This window comes from Thermobia domestica, chromosome 10 (genome assembly GCF_964235325.1).
Source record: "Thermobia domestica chromosome 10, izTheDome1.hap1.1, whole genome shotgun sequence".
In the NCBI taxonomy this organism is placed as follows: Eukaryota; Metazoa; Arthropoda; class Insecta; order Zygentoma; family Lepismatidae; genus Thermobia; species Thermobia domestica.
Genome location: NC_137463.1, coordinates 12,730,390 through 12,742,775, shown reverse-complemented (window position 1 = coordinate 12,742,775; position 12,386 = coordinate 12,730,390). Strand labels below are relative to the sequence as shown.

Here is a 12,386-nt window from a genome sequence, read left to right as displayed (position 1 = left end):
AAAACTTCACGTACAGCTGCTTCGACGTCCTCTTTTCTGGGTTCATTTCTTTTCTTCCCACTCTTACTGCGAGGCATTGTGGAATCTGTAACGAGACGAGAAAGAATATTTAGTAACTAATTTTCTTCTGCATTAAAAGAAAATTTACATTCACGATGCAAAACTACAATCGTTGTACCTGGGGACAGTTACTTTTTGTGTCCCTAGGTACGAACGGTAATGTGTCCCTTGGTACATCACTGTGCCAATTTTTAGCGTAACGTTAATTACTAGGTTTGTTATTACGCATTAAGTTACTTACTTGTGCTATTTTATGGAGTAATCTATGTTGATTTATCTCTGCAAAATTCAGGCTCCCTCTCATACGTCAGAACTTCAGAAATGAGAACGAACTATCATCACAAAAATTTACTTTCCGACACAAAAAACACAAAACACCTTCCCGCGCACGACTGCTTACACGGTGTGCAATTGTTTCAATGTTGCCACATCCTTAGGATTTTTTACTTCCTTCCTGACACATACTCAACAACAGTTTTTGTACATACTAGTATAGAAGCAATGTCCCCAGGTACATACTGTCCCTAGGGAGAGCACCTTCCCCTACTGTTAGTTTCATTCCAATAATGTAACCCCAAGACTACATTCAATCCTGGTGGCCACCGAACTCTGGGAATGGAACAAACTACAATGAGTAACTACGCTCCAACACAGCAGACATGTTTTACCTTACTTTCCATGTTATTCCATATTCATTAGAAAGGGCACCGGCAGTGATCTCTGCCCTGGCTAGTTCAAGCCTGACTGAAGCGTAGGCGCCCATTGAAAAAAAAAAATAAAAGTCCCCTCCTCATATTCTGAGTTCTGTGAACGTGATCGTACTAGCAGAAACCAGAAACAGCAAGAACAAAACTCTTGTTGCTGGCTGTACTCATGCGTTACCAGATCTCCTTGTATTTGGAGGAAAGACGGTAATAAAATGAAAGACTCTTTTCAGGGCCATTTTCCTGGTTATAGGCTCGCGTGATTCATTATCTAAAGTGAATTTGATAATTTCGTTGACTGGATAAACAAACTTGTTGTTCCCCTAAATTCTTCTCCCTCGTCTCCTCCCCCCAAAACAACTCCAGATACTAAGCACATCGAAATGATGGTGATGACGTCTGGAAATTTTATCGTCACTCGACCAGTTTTAAAAGTAAAAAAAGAAAAACAACTTTCACTTCAACTGGTAGGAGTTCTGACTGACTGCACTAGCTGGCTGTGTGTCAAGGATCTCACAGAGTGCTTACGGTTGGCTGTTTCTCTCGTTGCTGGCTTCTTCGATATTGGATACAATTCTGATTCACTGAACAGTGTCCTCAATACACTCTGTAATCTTCGTGTTACTTTAGAGGAAAGAATTTACTGTTAGATACCGTAAGTGGTTTATTTTCTGTTTAAGCATGCGATGGAACTCTTACATCAACTGTCAATTGTAATTATTAACAAGTAATGGCTACAATTAACAGATATTTATATATACGAAGAGCAGTCAAAAAGTTTTCGGATTGTTGTAATTTTCGCATTTGTGATGCGATCAGAATGAATCTTGTTCAGAGTACAGTCTTTAGATTGTCTAATTATGAGTATGGAAAGTATGAACAGGTCATAACAGGCAGTGTTTCTTCCAGACACGTGTTTTGTTTTTGGAGCACTCTTGTGGCTAAGCGGTTAGCGTACGCGCCTATGACATGGGAGACCCGGGTTGATTCCCGGCGGGAGCTCATGTGGTTCGGAATCCACGTTAATCAGTAGGTCCACGTCTCATATAGCCTCGCTGCTGAAAGGGACGCTTAAATAAAATCAACTCAACGTTTTTTTGGGAGGTAGCACTGCACCCTGGAGCTCTGAGAGTGCCCCCGGAGGAGACCAAAATAATACGTCTATAATATAATAATAAATAGAATAGTAAAGTGTGAAAATAATATGTACCCCAACGAATACTAAGTGTGCTTCCCCGGAACATATTGTCTCGAAGAAACACTGTTTACGAGTAGTGTACCTAAACGAATGAGGATTTCGAGTCCGGCGGGAACTCATGTGGTTCGGATTCCACGTTAATCAGTAGGTCCACGTCTCACATAGCGTCGCTGCTGAACGGAACGTTAAACTCAAAATCAACTCAACTCAATGCATGAGGATGTGATGATCAGTTGGTGCACTGTCACAGTTCGAGACACGCACAAATATTTAGTTTTGGGGCGGAAATCTTCTTCAGATTCCTACTTTAATAGGCTTAAAGTCAGTTTACGGTGACAATGCTTTAAGGAGAAGAGGCATCGATACCCGTTTCGTCATCATAGAAGACATCAAAACTAAAGCGACGACTGAACCTCGGAAGATACCACAAGAGACCTTTCGTCGGTGTTTCCTGCAATGGTGGGAACGATGGAGCAAGTGTGTATTTTGAAAGCGATTTAGTAAATATGTACCCTTATTATGCTAATAGAGAATTACAGTAAAATTCCGTGAAACTTTTAGACTCTCCTTCGTATAAGCAGGTTAGGGAAACATAATGGTATATCACATTTTCTAACTTTCGAGTACATTGGGGAAGAGGGTTCAACATTTCCATGTAATTCAATGCAACGACACAAACCAAAGAAGCTTTCCCTCTCATTTGAACACACATTTCATTTCTGAAATTAAGTACCTACATACTGTTCTATGGTTCAATCCCAACCCATTCCACCTAATAACTTAATTTCACCGGAAGTGGCGCTTACCAGTTCGCCCGAGCCATATAGTAAAACCTATATTGGGCACATTTAGTTGGTCATGGGCGCCCAAAGTGGGGCAGGGTGGGTTCCCCCTGGCTCACAAAAACGTATACGTAATATAGCAAACCACGTATATTAAATACTAGAAATATCAATGTTAATATAGCAACCATGAAGATTTCCCCCTAGAAATTTTTTTCGGGGACCCTTGGTTGCATTGCAAATTATTCAAATGGTTATAAAGTATTTAAACAACCCCTTTCAGTCCTGAGGGCTTAACAAGTGGCCAATTACCTTAAGTAGTGTGCAGATGCGGCTATATGACAGTAGCATGACATAGGCCTATTTCAGTGATGTATGTGGACAAATTAAGCAACTGGTCAAATTAAGTGGCAAACTTAGCTTATTGTGCGGTAAATCCTCTTAAGTTGTCCAATTTTGGGCATGTAAGCGACTAATTTTCGAGGTAATAACAGTATGAAACTACATTGACATATTGGCCAAATCTGAGCAAATTTTAAAAGTGGCCAACTGGACAAATTTTCCTATTGGTTACTGCTCATATTATGGACTGTTGGGCACATGTTCGTCTTCGTCATCGACACTGCTGCGAATACAGTGTAATAAGCGTAAAGCAGGTCATATTTCATCAAAGCAGTACCCAGCTTGGTTTCAGTTAAGCATTCCTTTTCAGAATCGGAGCTATGCGAGACATAGAGCTACAGTTTAAGATTAGGGCGACCATAAGTCACGTTTTGACCGGGACAGTCCCATTTTAGAGGCATGTCCCGGCCGTCCCGTCAGTAGATGAAAAAAGTAGCACTTTTTCATAGTGTACTAATGAAAGTGAAACAAGTAAATAAACCCAGTACATTTACTCCTTGTCAGTGGCGGTTTTAGCGGGTAGGCCGGGTAGGCACTTGCCTACCCAAAAAATTTGAAAAATATATAAAAGCTAAAACATACAATGAAGAGAAAATATATTTTCCACTATATATATTAATGGTAGATAATTATTTAACAAATATCATCAAATACTGCTGTAAAAGTAATCTTTCACTCTCATTAATGAATCAAATGTGTATATGTATCCATAAGCCAAAGTTTGGGCCTACCCAAAATTAAAATCCTAAAGCCGCCCCTGCTCCTTGTAAAGGTATTAATAATTAATAATAGCAAAGAAGTAAGAATTGAACTGAAATTCACTACATGAAACACAGGGGCGGACCAAGGTCCGGGCAACCCGGGGGCGCCATGGTCAAGGGGTTGTCAAAACGAGCCTCAAAAGATAAATTTTACAACGTATTTTCTACTGACTTTTTGAGTTTATATCCTTGTAAAGTAGCGTAACATCATCTTTTTCCATTCCATCATGGAGGAAGAGTTTCACAGTACTAGGGGGCTGAATCGACAAATGGAAACATGGAATGTAGACGAAAGAGTGGAAGGGGAGTTGGTATTGTTTACAGCGGGCCATGTTCTTTGTGAACTTTTCCCAGGCAACGAATGTTATTGGATTTTATATATGTTACGCTTTTAAAATAGTAGTAGGGAGGGGACAGTATATACAACACTTAATTTGATTTCTTAGAAATGACACCGTCGCACCAAACTGTCGGCATTTGTTGAAAGTAGGTCTAGAAGATGTTATTGTTTCGTTATGTACAGTTCTTGTCAAATCATTCATTTCGAAAATGTTGGTGAAATCGAATATATCACTCTGCAACAACATAGGAGGGAGTTAGAATCGGAACTACGAAAAAAAGAAAAACAAAAAACCGGTGAAACCTTAAAGTGAATTTGGTAGGAAAGTCATATTGATGCAGTGACTGCTATTCAGTATCAAGCGGGGGAAATATACGAAGCATTATATGCATTGTCTGTTGATCCCAGAAGTGATGCGTTTGGGAAAAGCAAAGCTAATAGTCTAGCCTACATAATTAAGAGTTTATATGCTGTCTTTTACTTTGACATACAGTTCTATTCAGAGTCAATCATGTAAGCAAAATGTTTCAAAAAGAAGAAATGGACATTTCAAAAGAAATTGAGGTGATAAACCATTTCGAAACAATGCAAACCGACAGAGGGTTTGAAGAGCTGCTAGTGGATGCGAGAAAAATGGCAGAGACTCGAAATTGACCTCCTATTTCCAAGTGAGTTACAATTACGACCTCGGAAAACCAAGCGTCAGTTTGAACATGAGGCCCCTCTGATGAGCGCATTGCGGATCTCAATTTGTTTTCAACATTAGCTTTTCTTTTTTGCTTTTTGCTTTTTTTCTCAAACCATAATCTCACTAGAAGAACGGTATTTTCAACTAAACCACTATCATGATCTATTTTGGTTTTTATACAAGATCAAAAATGAAGACAAGGATTCCTTAATGAAGAAATGTGCTGACCATCATTTGGCTTTAACAGATGAAGAGCGTTGTGATATTGAGGGTTTCCAACTTCAACAGGAACTATTGGTTTTACTCTCCCTACTACCAGATGAAAATGCTAAAAGCCCCATTGAACAATTAAAGTACTTGACCAGTAACCAGCTGCCTGAAAATTTCCCTAATGTATCAATTGCACTCACAATCAGTGTTTCTTTCAGATATTTTTGGGGGACATTGCCCCCCCCGGGAGCTCTGAGAGTGCCCCTCCGGACAAGACCAAAATAATACATCTATAATATAATAATAAACAAAATAGTACCAGCAGTACCCCCCCCCCCCTCGGAATACTACGTGTGCCGCTCCGGAACACTTTTTCTAAAAAAAAAAACGACTGCTCAGAATTGCTCTCACTCTTCCTGTCAGCGTAGCTTCAGGCGAAAGGAGCTTCTGAAAATGAAAATTAATTAGAAATTATTTCAGATCTACCATGTGCTAGAAGCGCCTCGTGGGACTTGCCATGATGTCGATTGAGTTCGACATTCTCCATGACATTGACATAGATGTCCTTATCAGAGATTTTGCAGACAAAGAAGGTCGGAAGGTTATATTGTAATTGCTGTGAGGTGTTGAAAACAAATGTATTTAAAATTGTTTAATTTGTTGCTAATTTTCAGTAATAGTGGGATTTAACTTTTTATTTAGATTTTCCTGAAGCCAAAGGTTGCAAAATCAGGAAAACAATTTGTGAAAATTATTCTAGATTTTAAGGTACTGTTTTTATGGAAGAAGAAGATATGGGCGCTTTCTCATAAAGTTCCCTAAATTGACTTTGATATGGTTTACTTCAAACTTACGAAAGTTAGAGGATTTCTAATACTTGAAAAAACATGTTATTACGCTTTGGCCTTGTAAGAGTGTTCATCTTGTGTACAAATTTATGAGATACGTTTTATGAATGCTATGGACTTCAATTACCAGAATCTACATCAAAACGGTTGTTTGTATTGCTGAGCGTAAAACACGTTCAACATGTTCTATTGATATTTCATTTTATTAGAGTTGAGTTTAACGTCCCTTTTGGCAGCGAGACTATAGAGACGGGACCTACTGATTAACGTGGAATCCGAACTACATGAGCACCCGCCGGGAATCGAACCCCGGTCTCCTATGCTAAGGCGCGTACGCTAACCGCTTAGCCACGAAGGAGCTCTTCACGTTATTAGAATAGATGGATGGTTACATAGTCGGATATATGGTAGAATGACTCCTGATGTTATTGATATAACAAAACAATTTACAAAATAGAAGTAATCATGTCACCATTAATAGTAATCAATAAATACTGTTTTTGATTATGCATATCGGTATATAAATAATAAATAATAATAAAAACACAATGTGGTTGGTACTATACTTATATTTTCAACGAACTTAAAATGTTTGTTACTGAATTCTCTATGGCTGTATGTGCGTGTGTGTCCGTCTGTCTGTTATTTGCCACTTTTTCAATTTTGAACCCTGCATTCGATAGAGCATCAAAAACTATCAGAGAAAGTGATTAAATTTTTCACGTCACTCTTACCGTTTCCGAGATATTGGCCAAAAAAAGGCCAGAGATTTAAGGAGCCATATCTCGGGAACCGTAAGTCATAGAGAGATCATATTGGTGTTGATCAATATCTAAAAGGATGGTAAATATTTTGGTACCAAATAGTGGTCAGTGGCCACTGGTCACCAATTATTATCGGTATCAAATTGTTTAACATTCTATTAGAGATTAATTAACACCAATATCATCTCTCTATGACTTACCGTTTCCGTGATATTGGCCAAAAGTGGCCAATTTCTAGATATTTAACGAGCCATAGCTCGGGAACCATAAGTTGTAGAGAGATGATATTGATGTTGATCAATACCTAAGAAGATGGTAAATATTTTGGTACCAAATAGTAACTGGCGGCAATGTCCAACTGCCCACTGGTTTGGTCAATGGCCAGTAGGCCAGTGGCCACCAATCATTATCGGTACCAAAATGTTTAACATTCTATTAGGGGTTAATTAACACCAATATCATCTCTCTATGACTTACAGTTCCCGTGATATTGGCCAAAAGATTGTTCCGATTTCCAGATATTTAAGGAACCATATTTCGGTAACCGTAAGTCACATAGAGATCATATTGGTGTTGATCAATACCTAAGAGGATGGTAAATATTTTGGTACCAAATAATAACCGATGGCTATTGATTAACTGTCTACTAGCCAACTGGCCACCGTTCCCCAGATATTGGCCAAAAAAGTTCGAATTTCTAGATATTTAAGCAACCATATCTTGAGAACTGTAAGTCATAGAGAGATGCTATTTTGCTAATTTTTGCGAGAAAGAGAAGGTACGGATAAAATGATTTACTTTTAATCTAGGAACAATGACAGTTATCCTTCCCGCTCCATCTCTCCATTCTTTTTAAGTTCGTTGTGGCAATGCTTTTGGAGCATTCTTAACTGGTCGTTACTGAATTCTCTATGTCTGTGTGTGTGTATGTGTTTGTCCGTCTGTCTGTTATTTGCCACTTTTTCAATTTTGAACCCTGCATTCGATAGAGCATCTAAAACTATCAGAGAAAGTGATTCAATTTTTTGCGTCACTCTTACTGTTTCCGAGATATTGGCCAAAAAATGGCCGATTTCCAGAAATATAAGGAGCCATATCTCGGGAACCGTAAGTCATAGAGAGATCATATTGTTGTTGATGAATACCTAAGAGAATGATAAACATTTTGGTACCAAATAGTAACCGGTGGCCACTGTCCAACTGGCCACTGGTTTGGCCAATGTTCAGTTGGCCAGTGGCCACCAATTAATATCGGTACCAAAATGTTTATCATACTCTTAGGTATTAATTAACACCAGAATCATCTCTCTATGACTTACCGTTTCCGTGATATTGGCCAAAAATGGCTACTTTCTAGATATTTAAGGAGCCATAGCTCGGGAACCATAAGTTGTAGAGAGATTATATTGATGTTGATCAATATCTAACAGGATGGTAAATATTTTGGAACCAAATAGTAACCGATGGCCGCTGTCCAACTGGTCACTGGCCAAACGAGTGGCCAGTTGGATAGTGGGCATTAATTAATATCAGTACCAAAATGTTTGACATTCTATTAGGGATTAACTAACACTTCCGTGATATTGGCCGAAAGATCGTTCCGATTTCGGGAGATTTAAGGAGCCAGATATCGGGAACCGTAAGTCACACAGAGATCATACCTGATATTTATTGATTCCCCACCAGAATCAAACCCGGGAGCATGAGACACTTAATGGGCTGAGAACAAACGCACTCATTTCCTCAGAAATGGTCATCTTTTATATAATTGTCCCCTGAACTACGTGTAGCTAAATTTTGCCCACAGATTAACGGTCGCTGAAAAATTTGAGGTAAAAACGTGCTCCTTTCTAGCTAATAAAGCTGAGTAATATTCGACCGTAATACGGCAAATTGTGGAGGCGTTAAAATATTAAATAATACTTTTGATAAAGTGGATACTTTCAAATATTTAGGATCAATATTAACAGACGAAAATCATATTCACGAAGAAATTAAATGTCGACTAAAAGCAGGGAATTCGTGTTACTACTCGGTTCAAAATCTCTTGTCGTCGCGAATTCTGTCGAGGAATTTGAAGCTTAAAATATATAAAAAGATAATCATGCCTGTTGTTCTGTATGGTTGCGAAACATGGTCGCTTACTCAGAGGGAAGAACATAGACTGAAAGTATTTGAGAACAGGATCCTGAGAAGAATATTCGGACCCAAGAGGAACGAGAATGGGGAATGGCGGAAACTTCATAACGAGGAACTACATAGTTTATACGGTTTACCCAACATTGTTAGGGTCATCAAGTCTAGGAGGCTTAGGTGGGCAGGTCATGTAGCTAGAATGGAAGAAAGTAGAAACGCTTTCAAAGTCTTGACTGGTAGACCCATAGGAAAACGACCATTAGGAAGACCTAGGCGCAGATGGGAGGATAATATTAAGATGGATCTCGCAGAGATAGGAATACAAAGTAGAAACTGGATCCAATTAGCTAAGGATAGAAGTCAGTGGAGAGCTTTTGTGAACGCGGCACTGAACCTCCGGGTTCCATAGGCCATAGAGTTAGTTAGTTAGTTAGTTAATATTCGATGTATCGATTTGAATTTTTCAGATATTAATATCGAACATTTTACTAGTCGATAGTTTCCGATATACAAATCCGGATATCCTACAGCTTTATTAGCCAAGTACCTAACACGTGTTTTCTGTGTGTGATTCCTTGTAAGAGTATTTTTCTAAGGTACAAAACTGAGCAAATAGTTCGAATCATACTTTAACCAGTGATTCCCCCCGCTTTTACCTTTTAGATTCGCCATTGGTTCTAGGTTAATGAAGCAAAGAAGAGAGCGAAATCTTTGTGTGATTTTCATCATTTTTCTTGTTTTTTTTCTTGAACTTTCACTAAAGGTACGCCATACCCTCGCGTACCACCTCCCCCATTTTGACTCCAGACGAAGACACTCCAAAAGATTGCGTGTTCAAAGAGTTACCTGTAATTCCATGTCACCCCATATCTCTTTCTCTTGCTGCCGGAAGTTGTAGTCTTGTAATCTAACTTTTTTTGTTTCAATATCGGATTCTAACTGACTGTAAATAGTAAGAAATTATTCGATTTTTTTAATTTTATTTTATTTTATTTTTTTTTTAAATACGAAATCAAATCTCAATATTTCTCTCCGATCGTTTTGAAAATGAAGTTAAAAGATGACGATCTTCGGAGCAAGTATATTCAAGGAAATGGTCAGCACAGGGTTTGCAATTAATTGTAAACATATTGATCACTCCCAAGGTGACCTTCCTACTTTGAACATGACGTCACGAAGATTGCTTCTATTTCGCGTGCAATACATTCAATTTACTGTTGTGTAAGGGCATTTCCTGTAGACAACGTTAGTTTCCAAGGGTCCAATCAGGGGCGGACCTAGGCAATTTTCCGCCCCCCTTTCTCAAGAAAGTGCAAACATTAAAAGCCACGACTTTAAGTATGCTACTCCATCATGAACAACGAAGGCAGGAAAAGCACACTCGCACTCAGAAGGGCTCAAACACTACAAACACAATCTCGTTGTGTCCGTTTTTTCTTTAAATAATAATCTATTATGTTAGTGAAAGATAAAACAAACATACCTACAGAGGAAAAATGGTAATCCTTTTTTTTTATGGAATTCAATATCGAGCTTCAATCTTAATATATCAGTTCGCAATTCCAATGCAACTAGCTCTTTTATCTATATTTCTTGATTTTCCTTCTACATCTGTTAAAAAAATGTTTTCACTTACAATGATAAGGAACTTGTTTGTAACAAAGACAAAACTAGTTTTCATATCAAAACTGTGATAGCTAACTAAATGGAACAGGTGTTCGCTGTTGTTTGAGAAATTAATTTTTGTATCAAGTAATCCATGTCATGACAACAATCAAGCAATTAATGCTGGGATTTGTTTGACCATTTGCTTTAGCACTGTCCACATGACTTTAAAGTAATGCGACCTAAACATGATTTACGAACATAGTATTCAAATAGGTCAGCTTAGTAAATTTAACTACCTTCATCATGAAGTCTGTTTCCAACAAGAAATATTTATTTTAAATAATATTGCTATGGCAAATTTTCCCGCCCCGTGTAAATGCACGTGTTGCACATATGGTAGAGCCGGCTCTGGGTCAAATATACGAACATTTTGCTTATTGCTTATTTATAAAACGAAGATGAGTCTCACCTGACACCCACACATGATTTGTTCTGCGCCAGGCGGAAGGTTAAAGTTAACAATTTGAAATTTGACAATTTTGTATAGTATATATCGCTCATTTCTATTGTGCGCCGCATCAATATAAGAAGTCGTAAAGGTACCGTACACGTGCGTACATTTATTAGGAACTCGTTAAATTGTGATGGCAAATGTTTTCATAAATCAACAAGCTGCACAACAGCAGACGAGACGAAAATACTTGTCCATAAGAAAGTGTTCCACGACGTCGCTACATACATCTGGAAATCTACCAGTAAAACATGCACTTTCTTCTGCCTTCTATTTTTGTCCTTGGTTGAGGTATCTGGAACGAACAGGAAAAATATTTTAACTTAAAACTAAATGCTTCTATTCGGAGAAACGGTAATCACGGAAAAGAATGTAGTTATCCTAGTTATATCGGTAGGTCTATATACTTGTTATTCTAGGAATAATAAACCCTACATTGTATCCTGATAGCTTGTCATGTTCGTGTTTAATGCGCCTCATTCCCGGTGGAAAATATAAGCTTCCTCATTGAATTAAAAGGTATCCGGTTTGGAAAGACTGAAATACAGTAATTGTGATAAGTTCCAATGTAGTATCCATACATTAATAAAAAAAAATATATGAAATATTTGAGTTTTACGTCAGACGGTTATGCCTGTGGCTAAAGGAGACATTGATAATGAGAAATGAATGAAATGGTGGAATAAAAAGTGGGAAGAAACGAGACAACCCTGAGAAACACATGAACACGGTGTTTGTCCACCATAAAGCCCATTTGGCGCGAGCTGGGATCGAGTTAGGGACCCCACGCACTACAGATGAACGATTTACCATTGAGCCATCGTGGTCCCTTACATTAATAAACAAACAGCCATCTGGTTGACCATAACCCTTTGTGTTCCACTACACCGAAGTATATATTCGAGGACTAATAATAAATATGCGAAACAACCTATGTGAGCCATGGTTAGTATTGAGCATGTCACTTAAAAGCAAGTGCGTTACTGTTAGGAGTACGTAAATAACAATACGTAACAAAATCAAAGCCCCAATGACTCAGTGAGAGAGCACTTCCTCTAGTGCGTGGGGTCGCTGGTTCAATCCCACCTCGCCCCAATGGGATTTGTAGCGGAGAAACACCATGTATGTGGGTTTTATCAGTGTTGTCCCGTTTCCTCCTATTTTCTTCATTACATCGGAGTAGAGCACTTACCTCTGGTGTGTGGGGTCCCTGGTTCAATCCCCGCCCAAGTAAGTTTGTGGTGGACAACATCGTGCCCGCGTGGGTTTTCTCGGCATACTCCCGTTTCCTTCCACATTTTCATTGCACCAATTCTTACGTCATCATTCACTTGCCTGAATCGTCTCTCTCAGTCTAAATGACATAATCGTGGG

General features: G+C 38.6%; 1 protein-coding gene across 1 annotated transcript in view; it reads left to right on the top strand.

Annotated features, from left to right (window-relative positions):
- The first annotated feature begins 1,207 nt into the window (after positions 1–1,207).
- LOC145662296 (lipopolysaccharide-induced tumor necrosis factor-alpha factor homolog) overlaps positions 1,208–12,386 on the top strand; it is a 60,353-nt gene continuing 49,174 nt past the window's right edge. The window contains exon 1 of the mRNA XM_081727717.1: positions 1,208–1,419. The gene's annotated coding sequence lies outside the window, so the exon portion shown is untranslated. The remainder of the gene's footprint in view (positions 1,420–12,386) is intronic.